General features: G+C 49.9%; 1 long non-coding RNA gene across 1 annotated transcript; it reads right to left on the bottom strand.

Annotated features, from left to right (window-relative positions):
* Window positions 1-2,978: 2,978 nt before the first annotated feature.
* Window positions 2,979-5,314, bottom strand: LOC109318607. Its single transcript, XR_002103288.1, has 2 exons — window positions 4,160-5,314; window positions 2,979-3,775 (listed from the first exon to the last, which is right to left on the bottom strand). It is a non-coding gene; the product is annotated as an uncharacterized LOC109318607 (long non-coding RNA).
* Window positions 5,315-6,437: the final 1,123 nt, after the last annotated feature.

Here is a 6,437-nt window from a genome sequence, read left to right as displayed (position 1 = left end):
CCCGGACCGGTCTCTGGTGCCCAGGCATGTGATCGCTCTGCCTTCGTGGGCTCTGAACGTGTCTGCGCCGTGGCCCCGATTCCCCAGGAGCGTGCTGCGCCTGGCACAGCCTGCAGCTGGTGCTCTGCTGGGAGGTGGGAGAAGGGCTTGAATCTTCACAGGCAGAGGAAAGAAACCTAACCCGGGTCTTCTGCATCCTGGATTAGCAGAAGGGAGGCTTGTCCCCCAGCCCTATTTTAAAAGCTAGGATGTTGGCACCTATCCTCAGGAGAGCATCTGGCTCCCACCACACGCTGCACAAGCAGCCAACACGCAGCTCTCGACCTTACCTAGCACCTGAAGTGCCCAGTGCTAAAGTTTCGGTGCGAGACGCCTCGTCGGGCCTGCCCCTAGCTCTCCCCGCGGCAGCGTTTCGCCGCGAGCGCGACAGGGTTCCTTCCAGCGCTGCATTTTTGCAACGCCTGGTGCTTCTGTTTTGACCAGCTAAAATAGTTGTGCTTCCTCTGTGGCTGATACAGATGTCAGCGCAGCTGTGCTGGCACTGCTGAAGCTGTGACAGGGGCACAGCAGTTGATGAACTACCTGCGATCCTCGCCTTTGTGCACGGGAAGACGCTGCTCAGTATGCAGAAGCGGTCGTCGGTTTTTATGCCACCTTCTCCCGGCCTCCTCCTATGATAATGTTCCTGTCGTTTAATCACCCACAGGGTGTGCTATGAGCTGGAAGCCCGGTGCGACTCATAAAATATGGATGCTATTGATCTGCTAAATGCCAGCTAGTGCTTAATGTTATTGAGGAATATTTCAGAGATTCAGCTGGCTCAGTGCTTCTCAGCTCGTCTTGTCCCAGGCGCCCCTTCTCCAGGCAGATCCTCTAGCGAGCGCTTCATCACCCCGTCCTCTTCCCAGACCTTCCCTGCAGCAACTTATAATGCTTGGTTGCACAAAGAAGTCACATGAGGACAGTACCAGGGGAACGGGCACTAGCTCGAGTGCGACAGGCTCGGCTGTTCGGCTAGGCTGCTTCCCTCCCTTCCTTCCATTTTGTATCGGTGCCGATTGCTTCGCTGGAGGGCTTTATGTTGAATACGGCTGTATCTCCCCTCGTTGCCCGCAGCCCCTGCTGCTGTAATCTCTCCCAGGTCCCCCCCTCTTTGCAATTTGCTCCTGCTTTAGGGTTGCCAACTTGGATTGAGTCTATTCCGGGAGGTTTCCCTGCTGCCAACGTGCCCGCGACACACAATGCCAATTTGCCCGTGTGCTTGCGTCGATCAGTCATGGCAGTCTTTGTACCTAAAGCTAGACGGCACGTTACTATTGCATTTTAAAAAACCCACGGGACTACTGTGTACATCAAATTCAACATTTTAATATTTATTTTAATCAATGACCTATCATTTATCTCCCAGGTGACTCTCAGCAGTCTCCTGGAGATTTATATCTAGTTCCTGGGCAATCCTGGAGGGTTTTCAACTCTGTCCCACGTGTTTTGTGTTCATTATAGCTCGGGTGGTGTTCGCAGCTTTGATTGTGGTTGAAGCCAGGCCAAGGGAATAGTCAACAGAGAGAAGCGCATGGTGGGCAGCTGTGCCAGGAACAGCGAGTGATGCGACATTTCTGACTTCAGTTGTCCTCGGAGGCTTCTGGAGTCCTTTCGAGGCTCTTGGGGTTTGTCCAGAGTCGTTACCGGTGTTATGGAACGAGATATTCTGCAACAGTGGGTGTGTTTACACATGCACTTTAATGCACATTAGCCTATTTTAATCCCCATTAAAGCATCACAAAAAACTGGGCTCTAGCTAATGCATTGATATTAAAATAGGTTAATGCATTGGCAATGCATAGTGGATCTGCCCCTGAGATCAGCCATGTACCCCCTGGAAGTGCCAGCTGCAAAACTGGAAGTGCCACCAGAAGTGCACTTCTGGCTCGGTGATGGGCCACTGGGGGACCCCTCCCACCCCCCACTGCTCCCTCCTGGTCAGCGATGGCTGCTGGGGGATCCCCTGCCCTCCCATTGCTGATCTGGTGTCCCCAGACTTGGGAGGCACCAGTCACCCACGGGCTAATACACATTTTTCTAGTATCCAGGTACTAGATTTAATGTGCATTACCTAAAGTGCATTAATGAACATGTAGATGCGCCCACCGTTAGCCTGCAATAACTTCCTCTATTAAAGTGATTTAACTCTGGAATAATTAGTACCTGATTATTAGGTGTCAAACCCCATGCCTCCAGTGAGACCCAGTGGCCTCGCTTCTTTGTTCAGAACCACGTGAGCGGTCTGATTCACGGTCACCTGTTGTGAGAGTATAAGCAGTTTTACTGAAACCAAAGGATTTGAGTGTTTACACCAGGGCTAAATGTAGCTTGCAAGGACAAAAATAAAAAAGGAATCCAAATAAGTTAATTATTGAGTGCTGATACTTCTGTAAATCCCATCCCCTTATTATCTGAAGCCCTTGAGATATTAGCGGATTTGAAGAAGTGTTATTGCTCCTATTGTATGGAGGGGGAGATGAGGCACGTAGCTGGGTGGCAGCACTTGCGCAAAGTCACCCAGTAGTTGTTGCCAAACAAGTGTAGGCATCCTTCATATCCACACACAGTGATTTAATGATCAAGAAGAAAGGACAATGGGAAAATGCAAGAAAGCTTGATAGGAGTCATCCCTTTCCACCCCCGCAACTTGCAAACTCTGATTAATGTATTTAGATCAAAAAAGTCTTTGGGCAAGGGCTGCCCTTTATTTGTGTACAGCACCCGGCACAATAGGACCCTTTTCCTGAATGCCACCTTCATCTGCCACCATAATGCAACAGGCAAAGACACTGTTTCCATGGGGTGGGACATTTCCTGTCATCCTCTGCTCCTTCACAGTTTTGTAGCAGATATTACTGACCATCAACAGACTATCGTCAGATATCTATCTACTCATATGGCTCCCAACGCTACAAGACGCGAGTGCCTTTGAAGGCGAGAGTGATACGTGTTTATTAGGTTATCAAACAAATAGCTCTTTCTTTGGATAAGCTTTCTAAACCATTCCCAAACACGAACTACATAGAATCCATACTTTTTCACTGTGACACTAAATGGTACAATTATTTAAAAAAAATACATAACCCTAAAATAATCATAATGTATTACATGCAGTACACAATGCACTCCGCAGCGAGCCCTCTTCTAACGGAGGGGTTATACAGACCGCTCAGCTGTGCAGATCCTCTCCAAATCTCAGTGATTTTATAACTCTGCCTTTACTTCCATATGTAGCTGCTGGGATCAAGGAAGTTGTAATATAATAATATTGCCACGCTGGCCCAGGCATCACCAGAAATGTGTGGGATGCTGCGATAACGAATTGACTAGGACGCGTGCTTAAAATATTCCTTTCAGAGCCAAGCACGTCTATCAGGTTTTTTTTTAAAAAAAAAACAACACGGGCATTTCTGGGAAGACGGTCTCATGTTGTGCATCTTCAGAGCTCTGCTGTAGCTCTACAAGGATCTATCCCATGTAAGAGGACGCAATGGAGAAAACTGAAATGAAAGAAATATGTAGGGGCAGCAGCGGTAGACGGAAAAGGTAGAGAGCAGATCGTTGGGTTACGTCTGCTGGTCTCTGATTTTTATTCCCCCCCCGCAGAAGCTGCAGCAGGAAAGGTGAATGATTACGGCACCAGCCTGGGACCCAGGAGATCTGGATTCTGCTCCTTGCTCTGCTGCAAACTTTTTACATCGGGATAAGAGCAGTGCTTCGTCTTGCAAGGGTGCTGGGAGGAGAGATGCATCCAAATCCATAACCAGCAGGGTACAGGTGGCCGGACAAGTGTTTGATATAGAGACCCTACACCTGGCTTTTCCACCCCCTGGGGACTCTCAGTGTCACAGGAGAGAAGGGAAGGCTCTGGAGATCAGGAATGCATGCCTGGCTTTTCCCTTCTGACCTTGGACAAGTCGCTTCATTTTGCCGGGGAAAATCCTGGCCCTGTTTAAGGGATAGTTCATTCCAGTGGTTCAAAGATTTCAGCCTTTATGCCTCAATTGTCTAGAAAAGGGATTAGAGTATCTACTTGACAAGCCTTCGCATCAAATCTTTAAGCACTCTGAGGTCCCCTAATGCACAGTTTTACCTAGCTGCATCTCTTTGCTATTACCTTTTTGATTGATGACGGGGTCCTTGCTTCTCTTGTCATGTCAGCGAGGGCTTTTTTGGTGCTGGATGCAAGGCTGCGGGGCCTAGGCCAGGGAAATTCATACGTATGCCATCCTTGTGTTGCATGATCCCAGGAGTCCGGGGCTGGGGGCGTAGGGGGAAGCATCACGAGAACTGCAGTAAGAATACTGGCAATACTGTTAAGCTGCAAGATGGCCAAGAGCCAAGCTGCGAGGAGCCCTGCAAAGAAATGAAGACATCTCCTGCAGAGCCCATGAGAAAGCTGAATAGTGGGAGTATGCACAGGAATTTCAACAGACTCCAATCCTTTTTTTTCCCCATCAGGGTCGTGCTGCAGCTAGTGACAGGCTCTGCTTTATTTTCATTTGATTCCGCACTATACCCTCCATCCCGTTGTCCCTGCCTGGCCCCGTCCCCTTTAGCTTCCAGCTTGCTTGCTCTTCCTGCAGGCTGAGATCCACAGTGCTCACTGCTGCATGAACAAGGTCAAATTGTTTGCCCGGCTCCTTGAATTCTGCTAACAGCGGCAAGTTACTCATTGACTTGCCTGGAGAGAAAGCTGTCCTGAATCTTCAGGCAAGACCGTTGCTGCCCCAGTAGGTCACCTTTGTCTGCATTCCTGAAGCTGCCAGGCATACAGATAAGGTTGGAGAGGGGTTGCGTGGGATCAGCAGCATGCTGCTGATGTAAAGCCTGCGGCTTTTGCACCCAGGAGATAACTCTGCTCTCCCCAAAACCTCCGACAGCAAGAAGCTGGGAAGTTTCAGGATTTTAGGTGCCTGCGGGGAGCTGGGCCAGCGAGGGGCCTGGCAGGGGAGAAGGGATGCAATGGAGTCTGCGTTCAAGAACTGGGCGGAGTGACGACAAACAGCAATGGGAAACCAGTGCGTTTGCAGACATACCAGGAACCAGCTCTGGAAAGCTGTTCATCCACCACTTGTATCCTAACATGCACGGCCCAAAAGCAAGATCCAGCTGCTTTGCAAAACCGTATCTTGGACACCGTATTTTTTATATTTTGGAACATTTTTCGTGTCCCAGGTCCAATTAGCCACCACCTCCAAAGCCTTATAGGGCCTTACTACCGGTGACACCTTAGGGACAGAGCCTTTATGGTTTTCAAACCTCTGTGCTCTGGATGCAGCCAGGCAAAGTGCCTCCTCATTAAAGCTGCAGTGGCTTGTGGCAGGGATGGGGGGAGAAGTCCACAGAGCCAGGGCCTGGCTAACATTTGCTCCTGCACCGCCTTCTGCTCCTGTATTGAATGAGAATCTGCAGAGGGATCAATAGAGCAAAAGGCTACTCCGGGGTTTCAAAGGCAGGCTTTGTACCTAAAGCCAGCCCTGCGCTACCGCCCTTTGCTGGCTAGCTCTGTCTGTCGGTGCGGGACGAAGTGTGACCCTCGACCGACAGAGTTGTGCAGGACTAGTCCTTATTAAACAGAAGCAACGGTCGGTAGGGTTGGCTGTTTTGCATCACGGGAGTGGGGCAGCTTGTCCTGTACCAGCTGTGTCTGTCCTGGGACGTCTCTGCCAGCCCAGAGCGCTGGGAGCAGGGCCGCAGGGCGCCACGGTAAAATCATCCCTGCTCTCCAGAGCTTGCCGTCTAAATAGGTGTGCGGTGGTGGGGACAAAAAGAAAGGAAATGTTTTCATGCCCTGTTTATCATTTGAGAAGAGTAGTTTAAAAAAAAAATACATTGCCTGAAAACAAATGACCCTTTCATCACTCAGAAATGGGCACGGTGAAAAGTTAAAAATTCGCATGTAAGGCTTGTGCCCTTTTCCAAGCTCATCTGGGATCTGTATCATGTTCTCTCACCGACTTCTCTCCTAGTCACTTGGCTCTTGGTCTTGTTTAATCACCATATTGTGAAGGCTGAACAGGTTTGGGTCCCACAGTCTCTCACTGTGAGAGGCTGCCTCCAGGGCTCGGTCCTCAGGCCCGCGCTGTTCAATCTCTTTATCAGCGATTTGGACAAGGGGGTGAAAAGCACCTGTTTAAATTCGCTGATGATACCACAATTTGGGGTGAGGTGAGCACACAAATAGGGAGGGAAAGACTGAAGACCCGGATAGGTTACAGGGGTGGGCTAGCAAAAACAGGATGCGCTTCAACACTGACAAGTGCAGGGCGCTGCACGTGGGCAGGAGTAATCAGCAGCACACTTATAAGATGGGAAACTCCCTTCTTGAGAGCACGGAGGCAGAAAGGGATCCAAGATGAACACGGGCTGGCAGTGTGGGGACGCGGTCAGGA

Source organism: Crocodylus porosus, unplaced genomic scaffold (genome assembly GCF_001723895.1).
Source record: "Crocodylus porosus isolate Cpor-Errol unplaced genomic scaffold, CroPor_comp1, whole genome shotgun sequence".
In the NCBI taxonomy this organism is placed as follows: Eukaryota; Metazoa; Chordata; order Crocodylia; family Crocodylidae; genus Crocodylus; species Crocodylus porosus.
This window is presented reverse-complemented; position numbering and strand designations above follow the sequence as displayed.